The sequence below is a fragment of the Labrus mixtus genome, chromosome 5 (genome assembly GCF_963584025.1).
Source record: "Labrus mixtus chromosome 5, fLabMix1.1, whole genome shotgun sequence".
Classification (NCBI taxonomy): Eukaryota; Metazoa; Chordata; class Actinopteri; order Labriformes; family Labridae; genus Labrus; species Labrus mixtus.
Window position 1 is genome coordinate 20,549,912 of NC_083616.1, and position 23,822 is coordinate 20,573,733.

The window sequence follows — 23,822 nt, forward strand, 5'->3', positions numbered from 1 at the left end:
GTGTGTCTGTGTGTCTGTGTGTGTGTCTGTGTGTCTGTGTGTGTCTGTGTGTGTCTGCGTATCTGTGTGCAAGCGAGACTCAGGTGACTGCTCTTATCCTGCAGAGTGTAACAGAGACCAGAGAAATGATCTCTCTGTCCATTACAGCTCATTTATCAAGTCATAAACCCATAAAGAACTACTTTGCCTCTAATGGAGACATTACGCAGTCACTGTTCTGCCATGCAGTGGCCTCCTCTTTCTTCTCCTCTTCACTTTGTTCCACACTCTGTACCACTTTCTCTCTTTGTCACTTTCATTGTGTTTCATCCATCCCTTCAATTAAAGATAAACTAATTCCCTGAATTCCTACCTCTCTCTTTCTCACAAAGAATACTTTCTCAAACTGGATACAGGTCTACATTATCTGTGCAGTCTAAAAGTGTCAACGTTGAATTCAATATGAACTTGACCGATGCCAAATGATTAAAAAAAGAAGGTCAAGTGAGCAAAGCCGTGGTGATCAGAAACTCATAGCACAAAAGTATTTGAGAAGCAGTATGAATAAGGATTTAGGGTACAACAACACCTGCTAGCTTTGCTTGCTATAACGAAGAAAGAAACTTGCAAACTGCTGGCGAGTCAGGCAAGTCCAGCAGTCAACAACCTGGGAATAAATTGGCTTTCATCAGTCGATGATTTATCCTTTGACGGCAAGTCAATTTAATTATAACTAAGTGTATCCCCTACCATTCAATGCAACTTCTCTGACAGATATTTTTCTAAAGCAATTACAATACTGAGACATCTTTTATTCACCTACCTTTTGCATTTTTAACTGTCAGCGCAAACATGCGTGTGTCAATGCCATGCTGCTTGTTTAGTGAAAAAATAGTATGGATAGTGCTGACTAATACATTCGTTTTTCAAAACAATGATGCTGATTCTGTTTAAGAAAGTTCTCTCTTTTTGATGATTTGGATGTATTATTATTATTAGTATATATTTATAGTTTTGTGAGGGAGAGATGGTCGATGGCTACACTGACTTTTAATGAGGGAGAGAGAGTCTGTTTATGAGCTTGTCTCAACAGAAATAGTCCGTTTGTGTTTTTAGAACAATAAAGAGGCGATCGGACCAGACAGGAAGGTTCAGCACTATCTTCCGCTTCTTTAGTAAATACTTTCACAGCTGTGAAATCTCTCATGACTCTCTAAGCAGAAGCAGTGCCAGTCACTGTGGATGAGATCGATGAAGGAAACATTGTAATCCATCAGAAGTTGTCTGACTTTTACCTGGGGGAAAGTTGAGTCCCTGTCCTTCACTTCTTACCCCCTCTGTCCTACTGCTAGTCGAATAAACATGACATGCTTGCAAGCGTGTTAGTTTAACAAGCAGGAGCGAATCCAGACTTTTATGACTGGGGCTGGCCAACTGGGTACCCCCTAATGCAATGGATGGCACGAAGTTTGTGTGCACATAAAAGATCCAAATGTATTTACCTTTTCCAACTGTCCCCACCATTAACTCTTGAAAGTAAATGTACTGTCAAAAACAAACAAAAGGACAGTAAGAAAATGTCTTTGTTTTATAAAATGTGTACCCTGCTCATGCCCCTCCCCCCACCTGGCGGGACCAGGCCACCGCCACTTACAGAAAACACTGCAACAAGTGCAGCCAGCAGTAATCCAGATAACTGATAACGAATATCTGGGAAAAGTCTACTCTCCATGTGCCTATTTTTAAAGTATGACTGTAAATTTAACCCAAGCAGTTGGAGTTGATAGAATTTTTTTTAAAGATAAAGATAAACTTTATTGATCCCCTGTGGGGGAAATTTGTGCATTACAGCAGCTCCAGAAAACAGGGGACGGGAATATAATTATCAAAAATAAAAATAGAAGTTAAAAACAAATCAAACATATTTACATCAGTTAAATAAAAAAACACAATAATGTAAAATTACAGCTGGATTGTCAGCTTGTATTCATATTCAGATGGTCAATGTCTACTTTTTCATTCCAAAATGTCTCCTCCTCATGTTTTCCTCATGCAACAGGAGCCTGCTCAAACACGATTGTTTGTGTCCTCAGCTGTATTGAGCAGACTTCAAATGGAAACCAGAGTGCCTCCAATACCAAAACTGTCTTTCCACACCAACAGATTCTGCCTTCATAAACAGATGTCTGTGTAGATAAATTAGCAGCCAGGTCACCAAGACAAAGCTGGAGCCATATTTTCTTCCCAACCTTGTCTGCCTATATAATTCATCAAATAGAAAGATTTTAACCCAATGCTTTGAGGCCATTTATATTGTTTCAGAGATAAAACATCGAGATAACAATAAAACTGGAGGCCTTCATCAAATGCTAAGTTGCAACATTATCATGAAACATATACAAGGCTTTTATGACACCAAAATGAAAAGAACATTTCAAAGGTTAAGACACTCTATGACAATGGTGTGTTTAACTGGGCATGGCAATCTCCAACTTGGCTTTTAAAGGCAAAAAAAAAAAAACTATAGTCCCTTCTCATCTCCCCTTTATATCCCTTTATTTTCTTCCTCACTCTCTCTCTCTCTCTCTTTCTCTCTCTCTCTAAACCTCGAAACCCTACAGAAAATATTTGCTGCTTTTCTGCTTCATCTCTCAAAGTGAAGCTTTATGTTTTTTTCATATACATTTTCTTAAGCCCAAGAGTCAGAGGTGTTTGTGTGTGTGAGGTTGTATCTGCACGCCTGTCTTGATTATTGGATTATACTTTAGTGGCACCTATTTTTAGTCCAGCACACAGGGAGGAGAGAAAGTTCAGCCACACAGACATCGGTCTTGATATCACCAGGCAGTGGCCTTAAAATCAGATAATCCTGGAGACAGAAGTAATGAAAGGGTAAGAAATATTCCCACTTTCCTTCCTCCTTTGTCTTCATTATAATTTACAATGAGAGGTAACCAAAATATATATACAGGAGGGATGAAAGAGTCGGAGTCAGACTTCGGGAGGGTAAAGAAAAGGTGATGTGTTTGGCTTTCTTTACCTCTCAATGACATTACTTGCTTTCTATTTTTTTATTAAATCCTTTATAATGCTTATTACAATTGCAATTACAGTGTTTCCAAATGATACGTTTTGCTATGAAAGTTTTTTTTTTTACAATTCTTGATCAAGTGAGACATAAAAAGACTGAAGAAAAACTCTACGTGAAGGTGACAGGAAAAGTACTCAAGCTTCTGAACACATCCATCAGAAAAAAATGTTCTGAAGTTGTTTGGTGTTTCAGGTTTTTTCAACACCATGTACCATCCTCCAGGTACCCCAACTGAGGCTGATCAGCCCTCCAGCTGGTTCTACGTGGCCAACTGCCCGACCCCTCCTGGTGCTCCTCTCTCTCTCTCTCTCGAGCCTCAGTCATCTTTAGGCTCACTCTGCCGCTTCAGTGCTTACTGGACGTCTGTGCCTGTCCTCTTCCACTCAATGCCCAAAAAGTAAAAGGATATTGAAGGGATCAGAGATCAAATTGAAAAAAGTCTGCGTGCAGCTGACCTTAAAAGATAACCTTATAGCTCCACAGGGGTGACTTGCTGGAAGAGAACGATGGTCTACAGTTGCTTCCCACTTTATTTAGGAATTAAGAATTTAGTCAGGAAGATTCTTTAATTTTATTGTATGGATCCCTCCTCAGAAAATTAGGACACAACTGAGCTCCAACATCCTACCCCACCACTTATATTTAATTTTAGTGGATTTTGGCCAGACTATAAAAATGATTTGCCTTACCGCCATGAAGAGATGTTATTTCTTTATCTGTATTGAAAACAGTTCCCATAAACCTCCGCCAGACATAACCGAAATTATAATGCTACTATAAATTCAGTGACTTACATACAGGCTGCAAAATAAGACTTTCTGCCTATAATTGTTTGGACACATTGGTGTCATTAAACTGAGCTAGTAGTATTGAGTGTTTTCATTGTTCACAGGTACAGATAACAACCATATGATGACTTTGAATCTGTAAGTGAATCAAGATTTTTAATCATGCTAACAATTACCGATGAGTTGGAAAAGTTAAAAGTTCTTCTGATCGCACATCTTCTGCCTCTTCAACTACCACTAGTACAAGTAGTTAAAGTTAAAGAGCCCTTTATTGAAGTAGTGTAGTGGAGCCACTCTAACTCTGCTTGCAAAACGCAGTGTTTCACCTAGGTTTACAGCTTTGTGGGGGTGGGGGGTGTGGGACACACCGACACACCGACACAAACACTTGAAGGAATCTTGGTGTTCTTGTGTTACTTTTAATGACAGCTGTCCTTTTCTATCGGAAAGGTATCCTTAAATGACTTCTTCCCCTGATTTCTGCCTCTATCCACTAACCTATCTCTACAATAAAGGCACAAAAAGCCCCCCAAAAGAATTTAAAAAATATATATTTTTCAAAGGGGGCGGGGGGGCCGTTGGGGGGCACAGGCCGCCCCCCTAATATAATGGTAGGGGAAACACTGAAACATCATGTTCGGCTTCCTTATGCTTCAAAGCTTTGGGGACCTTCAGATTGTGCAGCTATAATGAAGTCTCTTCTGAGAATCTGAGGGGCTAATAAAGTTTTTTGCTAAGGAGACCTGGCCATCTTGGTGATTGGCATGTACCCCCCAGCAAGAACTGATACTGAAGATGAATAAAATTGATTCTATATGATTACAGTATACTAATTCAAAACATAAACATAATAAGAAAGGGATGCAGAAAGAGACAACAATAGAGAGGAGTTCAACAGATAAGAAACATTTGAGATTGGGAGAAAGAAGGAGAATGGAGTCAATCATAGTGAGAGGTAGAGTCAATTATTTTGGCAAGCAGGGAAGATCACAGACTCCAGACAGCCTCAGGACATTTACCTCATACACACGCTGATACTGAGCTGGGATTAAAGAAGCTGGAGTTTTAGGTGTGTGTGTGTTTGTTGGTGTATGTCTTTATGTTTCTGCCCTGAAAGAGATATCACAGCGCAAACTGTGATATGAGAGCTTAGATGATGAGAGCTTAGTACCGAAAATGTCAGTAAAACAAAAACATGAATCTTGTGGATTAACGCTAATGGTGATAAGGCTTGTGTACGTTTGTGTGTGTGTGTGTGTGTGTGTGCGCGTGTGCGTGCGTGCGTGTAGAGAAACTATTTACTTCATACTGCTGTACAATCATAAAAATGCATGGTGTGTTCTTCTATTTGATTTTAGGTCTCACTTTTCACAGTTCGCCTGAGCCTCATTAGATTCTCGTATTTATTTATTAATATACCATAATGCACAAACTAATATGCACATTTGTTTGGGGTGCAAGCATATCTTAAATCTAGTCCTCTATAAAACCGTTTCTTTTCAGAGTCCACACTCTAACGACTCCATTTAAGACATTAACAGAAACTGCTGCTGTTTAATTTCACTCATTTGAAGATTGATATTTCTTTAAATAAATACAAATTACAGAAAGGTTGACTCCTTCAGTATTAGGCCTTCAAGAGGGCATCAACAAAGATGTAGGTCTCCTAACAGACTAATAAGGACGTAATTACATTATTATTAATTATCTCACTAGCACCTTCAGTGATGTCATGATGACTGATTAAGCCCCACTTACATAACTACTCACAGGATTAATAACACTCAACATCCTTTACATGCCAGCAAACACACACATCTGAACACATGCCCCTCATTTAAATAAGCATGCTAACAATGACGAAGAGTTTCTTCAATCAGAGGATCACGACAGTGATGATTTTAGTCCAGCAATTCAGCAAAAAACCAGCCATAGCACAAGTGGACATAAAAAAATAAACACATTTTAAAATGATGATGAGAGAATAAACTATCAAAGGGTGAGAGATCTGCAGAGACAGAACCTCATGAGAGGCTCTAAGGGCAGAAAGGGAAGGACAGTTTGAGAATGGGTGAGAAACAAATCAAATAAGAAAAGAGTAACAAGTTAATGCAGAGAGGAATAAATTGATGAGGAAAGAAGGGGTGTTGGTAGGGGTGCAGAGTGCAACAAAACCAGCAGGAAAACACTGCAGCATCCTGAAGGACTTCAAGTGCTAAATTAATATAGTTTCAAAATGGCAAGGGAACAAATGTGACAATCGAGAAGTAGGAACACAAAACACAAAACACAGGGACGATTGGGGAAAGTCAGGGAACCAAGCCTCAAAGACAAACACTGGTGAATTAAGTGTTTTTTGACTTTGTATTTTTCAATTAAGGCGCAGAGTTTGGCATAAAACTAAATTGTTACTATGGCTTAGTATTGACAAACACCTCACGATGCGATAAGTATCACGATACATGGGTCACCATATGCTACATCATTTGGAATTTGGCAATGTGCAGCTCTGATTTAAAGTATGCATGCAGTTGGGTACATTACATTCAAATTGGAAACACTACAAAAAAGGAGGGAACATCGCCCCTGTCTTTGTGCAGATTTGTGTAATATAATTTAAACTAATAGCAGTAGTTAAAAGTAGTGTCAGCCTTGAAACAGAAATGGTTACTCTGGCCCAGGCAGAATATAAAGGCTTTGTTCAGTTGATAACAGTTCAGCTTTTTAGAGTTTTCTACATTTAAAAACTTTTTTGGATTATTAAGCAGCTGGTGTGAAACAGTTTTCCAGAGGACACAGAGGCAAATTGGTTATACTTTGGATTAAAGAGAGCTTGTGTCAACACATTTTGCATGAGCCTCCATGTTTCCATCTGATCACTGATAAAGTAACTAAGGTTATCTAATTACATAGACAAACCAGAAAGTGACAGAACAATAATAAGTGTCTTTTGTCTAAAATGTGAATGTAGCCTTCTGATTGCAAAATGAATCACTCAAGATGGAGAGTGTGTGTGCAAAGCAACTAAAGTATAACATTTAACTGGTAATTGACTGCCTTATGTTGTTGAAATATATCAGCAGGATTTAAAAGAGGTCCCTATGGTCTCATAGCCCCGGCAGGCTGTGAGATTATGTGTTTAAACAAAGGTCTCATCAAAAGAAGTATTAGTACCTCACAAAAGCCTGGGTGGTCCAGCCGGGTATATTTACAGCCACCCAAGTAAAGTTTGATAAACTAGTGGACAATCTACCTTTTCTCTGTACTCCTCGTGTATGTGTATCTGCATCCTGCATGTCTGTTGTTTCGATATGCGATCATGTATTAAAGAGGTTTGTCCACAAGCGGAGCACAGCGGAATCGAGAGAAACATTTTGTGCGTGGCATCTCTCTCTCTCTCTCTCTCTCTCTCTCTCTCTCTCGCTCTCTCTGATCCCCTGCAGTCAAAGTGTGTGTCAGGCGCTGCAGTTTATCAGACACGAGGAGGAGAGAGGGATTGAGTATCCCCACTAGTTTATTAATCACGGATGGCGATCTTAAACGGATATTTTAGTAAAAATGGTGAGCAATATACTTGGGCACCCGCAATTTTACTTGGACAGCCCACTTAGGTATAATCTATGTGTAGGGAAACACTGTAATTCAAGAAATTGCTTTTGTTTAAACGCAAGATAGAAGTGAACTTTAATCTCTGCTTGAATGGTCGTGTGTTTTTTGAGGCTCTCAGCAGTTGTAATGTAGTGTAAGCTGGTTTAAGGCTACTACTGCTGCTGTTGTTGGTGTGTTGTATTGTGAGAGCCTTCTCATTTTTTTATGGCCTTCTGGGGCACTGTTGTCGGAGTAAGTCATGTTTATGCGCCATCAATATTCCATCACTGCAGAGAGCTTTTGTCCCCATTAACCCATATGACACAAACAAACACACACAGACATCAATCTAACTATATTTGATAAACATTGTCCCAAAATCAAAAAAGGTATGTAAACACCCAAAAGAGCTGAAATTCTTAAATTGTCAAAGACTAAGAAAGTCAATAAAAGTCAATTAATCCCAACAGTGGCACTCACCTAAAACTCACATCAAAGCATACATTGCAGATTAATGCATTACAGTTTCTTATATTATTTAAGATGTCATGCAGGGGCGCAAAATCCACTCACTATATGCAAAAACAGAAAATAAAAATGAAAGACAGAAACATCCTAAACTAACCCAACTGTAAGAAATTGAAACAGATTGTTCTTAGGTTCAAGAGTGCAAAATGCTGTGCTTTAAAAATATGTATTTTTTTTTCTAAGGTAAAATAATCTCTGGTCTACAAATCAATCACAGACACTTGCTGGCTGACTGTAACTTAATGCCACCAAAATGCAAGACGCAGCTTTATGCCTTTTTCAGAAAACTAATCCCGCACTACACTGCTACTTTTGCTGCTGTACACGGGTATGCATGAAAGACTGTTCTTGCCTGAAATTTGTATTCGATTCTGCTGTTACATTGACATTCTTCAGCTTTTCTGCACTGCTTCTCTTTTATTGCTGATTTTCTCTTCTCGCTCATTTCTCATTTGTTCTCAGCACTTTTGCTGCTCGTACATCCTCTCCCTGCTCGTTCTTTTATCTGAAAACTGAGACTGACTTTCCTCCTGTACCATTCTCTCATTTTAATAACTATTCTGGCTTCTCCTCCCGCCTTTGTATTCTCTCCTTTCTCACAGTTTTTCATCAAATTTTTCCCAGTGTGTCATTCTTCCTCTTTTATTTCTGCAGTAATTTTGTGGCGCTTTTGACACCTTTCCTTTCCTCTTATTGGTCTAAGCATAGTTGTCTTTTGCATCTTGTTCAGAGACATTTGCATTTTACATTTAATAAAAGGGAACAGAGTGGAGCACAAGAGGACAGCGTGTAAGCAGATTCTTCTTTATGGGTTTTGAAATATAGTTTCTTTTAGGTGGTTTTGGTGGAAAGACAGTATATTCCAAATTGGCATAAACAAAATTCACTCAAATACCAACACTATTAGTACACAATTAATTAATCCAATTTGCCCCCCCAAAAAGGACACGTTTTAGTTGACATTTAAGATGTTCCACAAATTCAGCAAGAACATTTTTTGATATAAACATATCTCACATAGGATGCAAAATGTTACGTCTATCTTTCTCTCTCTAACACACACGCACAAATTCACACAAGCACACAAAGTTTATTAGGAGAAAGGTCAGTTGTTTCAAAACAACAAGCTACTTCAATAGGTAGGAAGAGGAACAAAAGCAAATGATCACTTAGATGCTAAAATGTAACCAGCGGGAACATTTATCCACTTTGTAGGTACAAGTTTACTCAAGATATTCAGCAATTTGCTCTGCTGTCAGACTGTGTGCTATGAATTATCTGTTAGTCTCTTTTTGCAACATAAAAGCTGCGTTGAATAACGAAACAAACAAAAAAACAGCGACATGCTGTTCTTGAGCTCTTATATGTGACGTTAAGTCCCGTATGTCTGACGTCAAGATGAAAGCAGTGGATTAAAACGACAGAGAAAGGAAATCTTTACATATTCACTGAACACAAACATGAGTTCTACTCTCAAACAGGAGTACACAACATTTTGATCATAATAGCACTTGTAATTTCTGTCTAAATGTCACATGTTGTTTCCCAAGAACGTTAACTAGCATGCGTCTGAATGGAAACGGATGTAGCTGGGGTGTTATTGAGTGGCGATATCAATAACAGCATTCTCTGAAAGGTTAGCCCGCTAAAGACTCTGACAGATAAGGTGTCGGCCACAAATCAACACAGCTCCTACGATGCCCTTTTCTGAGCAGTTATATATGTCCCCAAAGTCTGGGTCTAATTCACTGTCACAGAGCAGGGCTTTGAATGTGTGTGCGTGTGCGTGTGTGTGTGTGTGTGTGTGTGTGTGTGTGTGTGTGTGTGTGTGTGTGTGTGTGTGTGTGTGTGTGTGTAGAAGGGACATATTGTAGATGTCAAACTGCTTTCTGTCTTTTGTGAAGTTAAAAATCTGAGTTGGACTACCACAGACTAGATGCCAAACAAAGTTCAATTAAATCGCTTACATTAAGCATTTAATAACAATTAGGAGTTGCCTGAGTCTGTTTCAAAGCAGGGGGTAACTAATATATTAACTAAGGTGGCCATGCTGCTCACAAATTATTTGTATATCAAAATCACGATGACTTTCTCAACTAACATTTATTATTGCACTGTTGCCACGAATGTATAAATTGCTGCTGGCATCCAGGCGTATGTCTGACAAGCTGTGACATCAACCCCACTGACCACCATGAGTCATCTGTCTCTGATACATTGTGTATGTAAACATGCCCTGTGGCTGAGAGGAATGGAAAGAGATATCCAGACTGACAGGAGATGACTGATGCATTTCCCCAAAAAGGTCAAAGGCACTCTAATTCAGTCATACCCTAGCAAGGTATTGACTTGTGTGTGCATTTATATTCACACTGTGTCCAAATAATGATAATGACAACTACAACAACAACAATAAATAACATCGGTGTAAAAAACAACCCAACCTGTGTTTTCATGTATGAGTTGCTATATTTTGGTTTGCAAGGAGGTGGTTTATTTTGAAAAAATGTCACAGTCATGTGAATACAGGTGAGGTAACTTGATTAACAATGCAGCTGAGCCACCAATAAGAAAATTAGTACCCTGTCTGACTCAACAATAAAACTGAGCTTTGTTTTCAAATCATTCACTGAGTTTCTTCCCTGACTATACTCTCTACTTCTACCAGCCCATTTATAAACTCCCTTTTTTGGTTATTGCTTGTTTTTCCAACAGCAGCGCACACTGAGACGCTCTCCTGATAAGCGTTTTATGATGTAAGATTCAAGTCTTTTGTGTCATTGTGCAAGAAAACGAAACAGCATGCTCATTTTTATCGGTACTCCAAAAGATTTGAGGGAAAGTCACATTCTTCTTTGCTTTGAATGCCCTTGGAGTTCGGCGACAAAGTCAGTATAACTCGTTACTGTGAGGCTGCCAGGAAACAAGCAGAGAAGCATGTGACTCCGCGTGTATCTTAACTTGAGTAAATTGTACAATGTGTCAGATGCTCAGAATTTGAAATGAGTGCCAATTATGTTTGGTGATGAGTAAAAAAAAAACAGACTCTTTCAGATTTGTTGGCTCACCATGTCCTCCTCTTTTAGTTCGGGCAAATATTCTCAAGTTAAACCCTGACAACATCATGGACACACACTGACATTATAAATGACATTTTAAAATGCAAATGAACTAGTGGTTGGAATCTCATTTTGCAAACCGAAAGTCAGGGTTCAGATGGGACACATGACTTTGAATATTATCATGAAAAAGAGCAAGGTTGTTGTTTTCAAACATCCTAAGTTGTTACTGAAACCAGCTTTATACATTAATGCTCCATCCTCTCTTTCTTAAACATTCAATTGAAGCTCCTGAGTCTCTCTGTCCATAAGAGAGCTCATTAAAACCTTTCAGTCAAATTAATGAGCTGTAATGAAACAAATACAAATCAGATAGAATCCTGATGGTCATAAAGTGTTACAGATTCCATTTTCTCACGAAAGTCATCGCCTATAGAGAAGCCATGCATAGAGATTGGCAAATCAATAGCTTCCCTTTGGTTGTCATTTGAAAGGCCTGCTTGGAATCTAATTTGATCTGACACATGTGCACATCAATACGCATGCAAAATATACCCAAGCTATTTTTCAAAGGGTGTGTCTAATTTAACATCCTTGTGAGTGTGTACACACATATTTCCTTGCACCCCGATTGTGTGTGTGTGTGTGTGTGTGTGTGTGTGTGTGTGTGTGTGTACGGATATTGTTTACTGCTAGACATGTATGCTTGACGACCTTCGTATATTACTTGCACAGCGTCATCTATCAGTGCATGTTGGATTGTGTCAGTGTAGCTTCATTATAATGATCTGAGGGTTCTCTAGTCTCTGAAGTGAAGCCTTTCATTGCACACGCCCATTCCAGGTGACAGTCACATGTGAGAACTCGTGTTTAATTGTGTGTTGTTTTCTGTATTCAGCTGCGATGGCTCCCTCTCAGTGTATGTGCATAACAGACCAACGTTAATAACAGATGATATTGTTCAGAGGCACATTAAATAACTCACCTCTGACAGTCTTTGCCCTTGTTTCAAATAGGATTCAGGAACCCTTTATAATTCCAGATGGGTTTAAAGATGGGGAAATGAGTACACTGTTAAGGAGCAAGGGTAATTTCTAATGACAAGCTGCTATTCAGATTTTAGTTTTTTGTGAAATCCTTGAGGGCTATAACTACATAAATCCATCGAGAAATGTTTGAAACAGTCATGCCAGCTACAGGTATTATTGGACCTTTTTACTAAAGATAGGAACAACAACAGAATAAGTGATCCAATATCTGCATTATTTAAACTTAAACCTCATCTTTATGGTACCACAGGAAAAAGGGTGGGAAAATAATTTCATGTTTTTTCCGTTCTACACTGCACAATTTGCATGTTTGGAAGATCTCTAAAAAGAGAAGAAAACGTGGACAAGATGAAAAAAATGGAAATTATAGTTATGCCATCCTCCATTCAACAGTCTGTCATCTACCCTCTTACATCCAGGTGTATTTAGAATGATTTTTGATTTTTGACATAGATCCTCTGCCATCCTCTTGCCTGTCAGCTATCTCGTCGTACAGCTCTACAGGTCTCCTCTCCTTCCTCGACTCAGTAGATATGTGAATTCTGACTTGTGCTACTTTATGCAGTTGCCTGTTGCTGCTGCTTTACGAAACAGAACTTTAAAATTAGTATCTATAGTATCTGTTATCAAACTGTGTTGATAACATACACGGCACATAATCTGATCCTATCTTGAAACACCTAGTTCCAATGATAACAACAACTATCTTAGCTTTACCATCATCCACCACCAGTAGTAGATATACAACTAATCATTCTTAGTAGAGGTTAGATAGTCTGACAACCAAAAAATCCAAAACTAACAACTCCTGTACTGCGTTTTTTCTACCACACAATGATATGCCTAGTGGGGATCCCCAGTCCTATTGTCCTTATTTTCCAAAGATAGCAGGAGTTATTTTTTACATTCACATGTTAAAATTGGACGACAAACAAAAAAGCTAAAGACTGATGTGCAAGAGTGTATTCCTAATTGGCAGCCACTTTAAAAATAAATAAATAAATAAATAACTTTATGTCAAAGCAATGTTGCAAATTTTGAGAGGCAGTTTTGGCAAAGGGCCTCATTATGGGCTGACCCTGCAGTATGTTGGCTTTTAAATGTGTGTTCACATGCGTGGACTTCTAAGTTTTTTGTGATTAATTGACCATTTACAAGTAGCGGTGTACAGAGAAGGAAGGAGTACAGAGAAATAATCTGAACCCTATTAACCCCAATTTTGTCTATGAAGACCGCTCTAGCCTGTCATTATTTCCATTTAATTTTTTTCTTCTGCCATGCCATCACTCCTCTGTGGAATCATGTATCAAAGATAAAAGATTTATTCATTGCTGTAAGGAAGACAAATGTTGCCCTGGAAATGAAAGCCAGTCTTAATGTTTTCCGTTGAAACGTCATTGCTGTTGGGGTCAACAAAAGGAATTCATGTGTCCAAGAACTTTTCCTTTGTCAGAAATAACGATAAATTGTTTACATACTAGATGGTTTGACGTTATATTTTACTTTAAATAACTTTACTTTTAGATTATTAGGATCTGTTTATGTAGAGCTACTCAATGTGTAAGATATTTTTTTTAGTTTGTTTTCTTAGCTGTGTGTTGTATTAGTTACGTCATGTGTTTTGTTGTACTGTGAGTATGAATGTCTTTGATGTGTTTTTATGTAATCTAACTAATGACATCTAGTCAATGAAGCGAGAGTATCTACTGTTTAACACAGAAGTTAACAAAATTCTTATTGAACAACAAACAAACAAACAAATGTTCAAAACTTACTTTCTTCCATCCTAAGTATATTTTCACTAGCAGTCAGTTTGAGCATTGCAAATCCACAGCTGGTAATTTTTATCTGTGCACCATTTTCACCTCCCTTGGTTCACCAATGCAGCAGGGATGTTGGTCCTGGTACATCAGTCACACTGCTAACATCAGCTAACTCTTAGCGTCAATAATGTATGGCTGTGTCCGACATACTAACATACTACCTGTACTGTCTATGGAGGAGCAAGACATTTAGCCTGTCCTGTTTTCATTGTAGGCCACGGTTAGGGTGCACTTTGGATTTTACAATGCCTCGGGAATATTAGAGTATAATAGATAATAATGGAGTATTTTGTAAGTTAAGCATTAATTAATAAAGTTATTTGTTTTAGGATTTCCTCTGTATTTACATTATTGCAATTAGCTAATAAAAATGTTAAAAATATATATCCTCAAGCTGTCCAAGTGGTCCAGTTTATGGGCGACGAGACCCACCAGTACGTGAATCAGAACCAGGACTGCGCAAACAATCCCCACCACCATGTTTCGTGTGGGACCACTTGACTGCACAGATAATGGATGGAGTGAGAACAAGCAAAGTCTATTGATGACTTTCTTTTTCTAGTTCACCCTCGAGTGACAGAGTGAGAGAGACAGATTGTTTGTTCAAGTTTTGAGCTTCTAGAGACAATGTAAGCCAGGGTTTTTCCTGCATAGAGAATTCTTTGGCGTCCCCCAAAGAGGTTTTACCCAGCGCCAAAGGAAAATCACGAGCGCCAAAAGAAAAAAAAAAATGATTCAAATTGCAAATCATATCCTCCCTGAATGTATGTTAAAAATATCAATACATCAAACGACTGTTGAACAAGCAGAACATAAACTTAAATACGACGTCTCTGTCTTCTAGTAGTTATCTCCCCTCTCATCATTATGCTTGCGGCTCGCGCTGGATCGTTTCTTTTGACTGGGTCCGGACGCTCCGCTGCCACCCACAAGCGCAAAATGCGGGTTGATTTCCCATTTGGCGAGTTAATTTCAAAGAGCAATCCACTTTATGGCTGCAAATATTTATCCCAACAGTCATGTTAAAACTATACTTAGTCATAATAACCGTGTGACGTAGCTGCGGCTACTTTTCCCTGCTCCTCTGCTGTCTGCAGACAGGTCATCGCGGGGGCACGCTGAGACGAGACTCACCAACATACATGGCTGCAAACGCACACACACACCGGAACGCCAACCACCTCGCGCACCTGTAGACTTGTAGTGCAAATGTGCAACAGAACACGGTTGATCCGCTATCCGTATAGACCGAGTCGGGAACGCACGTTCAACTTTTTTCCATTCCCTTCCACCATGTCTGCTTTTATCAACAATCAATAACTTAACGATCGTAACGTCAGCCAGCTGTAGTCTGTGAACTTCTCCACACACACTGTCAAACAGCACTGCGTTATAGCCAGCAAATATAGGCTATTTTTATCATTTTTAAATTTCCTGATCTGATCAAATGATCCAAATTATCTTAAATCTGTGATTATTTGTCATAATACCTTAGTAACTCAAATAAATGTACTTGTGTATGTAAAACGAAAACAGATTTTTTTTATTTTGCAGGAAGTCAAAGGAAAAGAGCAGCCATCATAGGAAGAGGGTGAAATGCACTGGCAGGATGTGACTTCCCCTCTCCCAATCTCATTACACCCCACTCCCTCAAAATCCCTCGCCTCCCCTGTTTCACTGTTGCAATAAAAAAACAATCTTTACCAGATTTAATAGGGGTTTCAGTAATTTAAGCATATTGATAATATTCTTTATAAAATGGTCAGAAATAACAGGAAATGCACAGATTTCTGTCAGATACAGACTATACTGTAATACGGCGGGTCGAACATTTACTATAGCGCATATAGTCACCCCCCAAAGGCGCATTCTGAGCCAGGAAAAACCCTGTAAGCAGAACTTTTACACATGATGTGAGGATTATATCATGTTTTAATACTTCAGGAAGCTTCTCGTGAACAGCTTCAGAGCAAATAGCCTACCAAAGAAACTATATGATCCCTGTCGGTGTTTCACACACAAACTTCAAAAGGTGTTCCACAAGGTTCAATTTTAGGCAATTTTATTTACTATATACATAAACAATATTGTCTCATCTCTATCAAACTGTGATGCCCATCTATATGCTGATGACACAGTTCAATATTGTACGGCTGACTCGGTACATCTTGCAGCCACAAATTTGCAGCAGTCTTTTAATGTACTGCAGGATACCCTAAGACCTGCGATTAGACACTAAATGTATGCTTTTCTTGAGAGCTACAGAAATTAACGAAAACGATATCAAGATAGTTGCCAGAAATGGGCTAATGATTGAGAGAGTCACAGAATATAAATATCTGGGCATGTGGATTGATGAAAGACTGACATTGAACTTCCACATTAATAATCTTATAGGAAGACTCAGGCAAAAAATTGGTTATTTCTACAGAAATAAAATTGTTTTTCCAATGTTCTGTAGGAAGAGGGTCATGTAGTCTGTTTTTATGTCAGTCTTGGACTATGGTGATGTCATCTATAGGCATGCACCTGCCACAACGCTTAAACGTCTCGACTCTGTCTACCACTCTGTATTAAGATTTATTACAGGTGACCCCTATGATACACATCATTGTATCTTGTACAACAAGGTTGGATGGTCATCTCTAACAGAAATATGTGACATGCACTGGCATCTTTTTATTTATAAAGCTCTCACAGAAAAATTACCCTCATACCTGACAGAACTCATACATCTTTCGATTGGGCATTACCAGACACGTTCCTCAAGACGTTTACTGTTGAATGTTCCTCGAGTCAGATCGGAACTGGGAAAATCTGCTTTTTCTTATTCTCTTGGAACAACATACAGCATCTTCTTGAGGGAAATTAACTTTTAACTGTTTTACATAAGTGTGTTTATTTATTGCAGTTTTGTACTCGCTTAATTATCTTAAGCTTATCTTCTCAATGACACCTTGAACTTCCAGGCTGAAGGTGTGAAGATCCCTGCAAGTACATTCAATGTCAGTAACACAGCTTCCTCCTCATTCATTCCGTATGAAAAGCCTTAATGATTTCAAAACTTTTAATGGGCTTTACTCCGACTGCAGAAGTAATTTCGTAACTGCAGGTAACATTTCATGAAAAAGTAAAATCAAACTCATTTACAGAATCAAAGCAATCATTTGCATAATGTGTGACTGCATCTTGGAAATAATAAAGTTGAATTTCAAATAATCAGTCTGATTCTCAATGATGCACATAGAGCCTCTCTCAACTAAGCTTTGATATGATGATGCATACTACCATAAACCCCAAATCATTCTTATATTTCAATTTTCTTGCACATTAACTATCTGCCCAAATCTTTCAATCTAGAAATACACAAGTAGTGTACAATACAATTGGTTTCTAATGTCCCTGTATCTACATCCAAGTGGCAGGTAAAAATATTTCAGCATTTAAGACCCTGGCCTACAAACAACCCAATGATTTAAAGCTTTAATGACAAAGGCATGATTGGAAGTTCCTGACATACAATTGCATGATGATCTCCTGAATACATTTCTACTTGCTTTTCTGTGTCTGTGAGCCATTTGTCAAGGTTGCTGCTGGCAAATACGAGTGGCTTCAGAAAGAGGGGAAGTTTGATAGACACATTATCTGTCTGGAGAACTTTAGATAACTGACTGTGTATGTGTGTGTGTTAGAAAAAGATTTCTGGTATGGGCAGACAGAGAGGTATAGAGACAGAGGGAAAAAAAGTAGACTAAATAAAGACTAGGTAATCTTTAAGACAGGAAGAAATTAATATTATTTCTGTCATGTGTCAAGTGACATAACACAATTTGAAATTGGGCAATAAAATTTCAATTACAATTTTGTCCTCACTTCCGCTTGATGCCTTCGTGCCAACGTGAGGGGAGAGGGTTTGGAGGTGTGTTGCCAGAGGACAGGGGAGGTTTCAGTAAGGTGGAGGTGTGGCCAAACAGCAGTTTGTTTTGGTTCCATGCATGCTGGTGCTCAATGGGGACATTTACTGGATCAAAAAGTCACACAATCTTTTAAGGGGAATCTGGTATGGTTGACATTTATGATGTGAGTTTCTTTAGCCCAGGTGTAACAGATATAATATCTGGGATCACAGGAAGTGACTGAACAGACTGGTCAGAAGGGACAGTTCTGTCTTGGAGTGTCCTCTGGTCTCTGTAGAGGAGGTGGGTGAGAGGAGGATGTTAGCGAAACTGACATCCATCATGGACAACCCCTCTCACCCCCTGTATGACACTGTGGGGGCCCTGAGCAGCTCCTTCAGCAACAGACTGAGACACCCACCCTGTAAGACAGAGCGCTACCGCAGGTCGTTCATCCCATCTGCAGTCAGACTGTTTAATCAGACTCTTTAACTCCAGTCATATCAATAACGCTACACACTGTGTGTGTGTTTAATAATAATAACTCTTTCCACAAGTGGAAGTGTACATACCTAGTATTATTCTATTATTGTATTTTTTCTCCCTTTATTTTACTGTGTACAGTAGTAGTTTAGTTTACTATGTACATATGTTTGATTTTTAACTTCTTGTTATTTTTGATAATTATATTCCTGTTTCTTGAGCTGTTGTGACAAAAAAAATTTCCCCATGGGGGATCAATAAAGTTTTTATCTTTATCTTATCTTTATCTTTATCACATGCCATGTGAAACAGCTTTTGTAAAGTTCCACAGGGACAGAGCAGAAGAAGAAAATGCTCTGAAGATAGACTGTTACCATCTCAAGGGAGTTATTTCCTGCTTATGGAAAGAATGAGGTGTCAGGATGGGTGTAAGCACCTTTTGTATAAGTGTATGAATTTCTGTAATGCTCTGGATCTTGATGCTCTGTTACATTATTGTCACCAGTTAGTGGGTGTGTATATGTGTGTTGATGACTCCTTGGGCGATGCTATTCTGTACTTTGTCAGGAATCCAGGAATGTGCTTTAGAGGAATCCAGTTAATAAACATATTTATTGCTAATGCCAAGGGCGCCCCTAGTGAGCAATGAAAGCCTCCTTTACCACACACGCAATCCCCATGGTTTCAATACAAGCACACTTTAATCACATTACAAACCTTATAACAATGTTGTTTAATCTTTTATAGTTTTTTCCCCCAGCATACAGTACAACCCTGCTGCATGCCACAATAGATCTGCACTAACTGTTCTCATGTGATGTAAAGACTGTTTATATAGGACTGAGTGAAGCCCATTAAACTATAGTTCTGTGGTGCTTTTGAAGCACTTAAACCATTTCGACAAGCATTACTAGCAATAGAATGCTTTAAATGGAAAAAAAACTATAGGAGGTTGAATATGGTTATGGCAGTAAAAAGTTCCAATAGTGAGTTTTTCTTGTCACCTGAAAAACCTCAACTGGTTTTCAAAATTGAAAAGACTGACAGGTCTGAAGTATTGGACGACAGACACACAAGTCTTAGGTTAACTGACAAAATTCTGCCATTTGTTTTTGGTGTTTTTTGGTTTTTGAAAATAATATTAATCTATACATCCGATTCTGAGTGTTGGCTCAGGCCGCTCAGACTATCACCAGTAGGTTGATCGTTTAGTCTTGCAATACTGGTATTTCCCACAGATAGCAATGTACCAGTGCTGCGCTTGACTGACCAAATTACAAGAAATACAAACCTTTTTTAATGAGGAACACTAAAAAGTATGTTTATTGTGCCTTATTTTCCAACTTACTTTTTGGTTTATTCATAAACTACTGAAATCCACTTACTTTGCCCCTCTTCAGTTCTCTTAATTTTTATTAGTCAATTTATTGAACATGTTAAGAAAATACAAACACAAAATAAAAAGGAAAAAAAAACTGGATCCTCAAGCTCCATAGCAACACATAAATAACTAAAATAATATAGTTGATGTTCAAAAGGGATAGGAAGAAGTTAAAACTTTTCTAGTCCTACCCCTTCTTATTTTTGTGCATTATTCACAGAAAAATGTAAATGTTTTCATCAATCAGTGTATGATGCTGGACTTGTTGGCAAAAACAAATTAAGTTTTTAGACAAAACAACAACAAAAATAATGGGAACAGATTAACCAAGACCATCAGCCAAGAAATAACCAAATAGAAAAACAGAAAGTCACTGCTCCAGCTCATATCTATTCAATATTTTATTCCTGAAGATTTTTTTTTTTTGTTTAAATATAGTGTTGCATTTTTTCAGTCATCACAGTTGTTCCACAGACTAACACCCTTAGTTGTTATACAGTGGAGTTTTGCATTAGTTCTGATTGGTGGTTTCTTGATTATGCAGGTTCCTTCTAACTTATGTTTGCTTTCTCTCGGTTGGAACAACTCCTGGATACCATGAGGCAATTGCTGATAGTTTGCTTTGTACATAATTTGAATAGTTTTATAGTCAATCAAATCTTTAAATTTTAGTGTTCTTAGTTTAATAAATAATGGATTTGTTTGTTCTCTGTAAGTGGTTTTATGTATAATTCCTATAGCTCTTTTTTGCAGGATGAAGACTGGATGTGTATTTGTTTTGTATGTGTTCCCCCATACCTCCACACAGTAGGTCATGTAAGGAAGTATGAAGGAGCAGTACAATGTATACAGGGAGGTTTGATTTAGTAGGTCCTTGGCTTTATTCAGTATTGCTGTTGATTTGGATATTTTGGCTTTAATATAATTTATATGAGGTTTCCAGCTTAGTTTGTTGTCTATTAATACTCCAAGAAATGTAATTGTATTTACTTGTTCTAGTTCTATGCCATTTATCATGAGTTTCTTCTCTGTGTTGGTTGATCTATTCCCAAAAATTATACATTTTGTTTTGCTTAAATTCAATGTTACCTTATTTTCATCAAACCAAATATATGTCATCATTATCATTATTGATATACAAAATGAATAGTAATGGCCCCAACACTGAGCCCTGGGGCACCCCACATGTAACCTGCAGCAGTTGTGAGTTATGGTTTTGTATTTCGACATATTCTTTTCTGTTCTGTAGATAACTGGATAACCATGCCAGTGCGATGGCTCTAATACCATATCTTTGTAGTTTTTTAATTAATAACTCATGATTTACAGTGTCGAAAGCTTTTTTTTAAGTCCAGAAATCCTTACCACATATTCTTTGTTTTCTATTGCCTTAGTAACTTTTTCTATAAATTCTATTATTGCAAATGAAGTTGTTCTCTTTGCCCTTAAACCACATTGTTGCTCATACAGTATATTATGTTTAGTGATGAATTCATCCAGTCTTGTGTAAAATATTTTTCCAGTATTTTTGAGAACTGTGGAGGCAATGAAATGGGTCTGTAGTTTGAGAGTACATGTTTATCTCCTGTTTTATGTATTGGTATGACTTTAGCTGTTTTCATTTTGTTTGGAAATACACCGGTTTGAAGGGACTGATTGCAGATGTGAGTTAGTGGTCTTGCTTTACATTCAATAATGTTTTTAACAGTGCACATATCAATATCATGACAGTCTGTGGACTTCTTGCGCTTAATTAAGTTTTTTTTTACAACCCCTCCACCTTTCGATTGAGTCCTATTAATAGAGAACATTTCATATCCCTCAATTTCAACCATGTCACTTTGCTCCTCACTAAGCCAGATTTCGGTTATTGCAATTGCAGCGAATTTTTTGTCCAGTTGTCTTAATCAGTGTTAGATTTTTGATAAATTTGAATTAAGGCCCCTGCTATTGAAATGTATTAATGATATCGACCCGTCCATTATTACACTTCTTTTGAATTGTTCTTCTGTATAATATTTACAGTGGCTGTGTGTGTTATTGTAGAATTTTTTTCAGGGTCGATGTCATTTTCAATGTCTTGTGATTTATGTTCTGTGTATTCAAAACATTTCAAGTCCAGTTTTTCATATTGAGCAACGTGGTTTCTGTCCGAGCTTGTCATGGATGTTCTAGGTGTATTCAGTACAGTGTGCATTCAGTTACTTTGTGTTGATTTTCTTTGTTCATATCTCAAACTTATCAAGCTCGGTGATGTCCCTGACGATGAGCACTTTTGCTGTCTCTGGTGTGGGTCCATTCAGTTTGATAAATATTTTGCAGTTTGAAGTCCATGTTGCTTGAATCTTGTTTTATTTTCTCAGTATACGTGCTCTCCTTGCGATATCTGCGTTTTTCTTGGTGATGTGTTCGTTGATGTAGACGTGGGGCCCTTTTAATTTCCTTCCTTGTGTGATGAGTGCATGTTTTCTCTTCCTGTTGGTGAACCGGATTATTATTGCTGGTGCGTCCGTTTTGTTTTTACTGGGCAGGGTATGGCAGGCTTCAAATGTCACCGCTGTCAACAGAAATGCCCTTGCTGTCCAAAAAGCAAAGCACCTGTTGCTCCAGCGCCACACGATCGTCCTCGGAAGTGTCAGCCTGCCGACGGCGGTGTCCTCAGAGGCCGCCCTGGCATAGCTCCGGTGTTTGGTCCTCAGTCCGCTGATGATGAGATCATTCATCCGGGAGTATTGCTCGAGGTCGGCCACTCGGTTTTCCAGAAAAACAATCTTTTTGTCATTTTTCATGTTTTGGATCTTTAGTGTGTGGATTTCCCCCATTAGATCCATGATTTTTTTTTTTTTTTTTGCTGCGACTTTTGTCATCTTCGCTGACAAGAAGTCGAGAGATTTTTTGATCTCCTCCACCTCGTCAGGCTGGTTTGCACTTTTCTTTGGTGGCATTTTTTCAGATTCCTGGGAGCTAGCGTCTTTCAGTTGCTGGCCGCAACACACAACGGAATCACTTCCTGACAGCTGTCACACACCACCAGGTCCATCCAGCCAACAACAGTCAGTGTTCCAATGTCAATAGTATCAGTATCAGTATTGGCCTCAAATACCAACCAAAGGACATTCGGGATATCACTAAGTATGCCAATCTGAATCTAATCAATGCCATAATATGTCATCTCCCCCAAAAATATGTGTTTTTCCAACCTATATGGATATTTTTTAGGTGCACTTGTAATCTGAGGGGCATTCAGTATCCCCAATGCTATAGTCTAGGTATAGAGAAAAATTAATTTGGGAAATCTCTATACACAATCGAAAAGTGGTGTCTTGTTAGAGGCACAAATTCCGGGAGCAAATTACCAGCACATATCAGAGACTACTTAACCCATAAAAGAAAACTCAATCATTCATTCATGTTCTTATATCTGTCTCCTCCTCTAGTGCCCATTCTCAGGGGCTACTGGTGAATCCAGGGTTTTAACTAGCTAACTGTATGTGAGTCTGTTATTTCACATGTAACAAATATGACAATTTGGTTTGTAAAACTGTCAGTGTGTGAGTTATTTTACTATAAAAGCTAAAGACAGAGTTAGCCCATTTCTCATTAAATTATTTTGTTCCACTCCCAAAAGAACAACATCAAGCCTTTTTTTTGGCTGGAATCAAAATTCAAATAAAAGAAAAAAACATTTTCTCTCTGAAGTAGAAGGACAATAATTCTAAATCTGATTTCAGTATTTAACCTGCTAAATGAATGTTTTTTTCTCATTAATTGTTCAACATGCCTACACAGTTCTACTGCACCAAAGTATCAGTGCAAACTTCCTGACTGCATACCTGGGGACTTGAATTCAATCTCAAAAATCATAGAAGATTATTTATGTTGAGGATGGAAGGCTTGAGGGACAAACTATCTCCACTCGCATATCAAAGTTTCTTATCTGCCTCACAGCATTAAACTGTCTGCAAAACTTGACCTGAATTAAATCTTGCACCCTGGAAAAGCAACCTGGATTTGGCAGAGCAGCAGTGCTGGTCTTAAAAACCATTTGAAATATTATTCATAACACCACAAACATGTTTACTTGATTGACAGTAAACCCTGATAGATAGGAGTCATTTAAAAAAAGCAACAATGTGGATGAGGGAAATACTATCTAA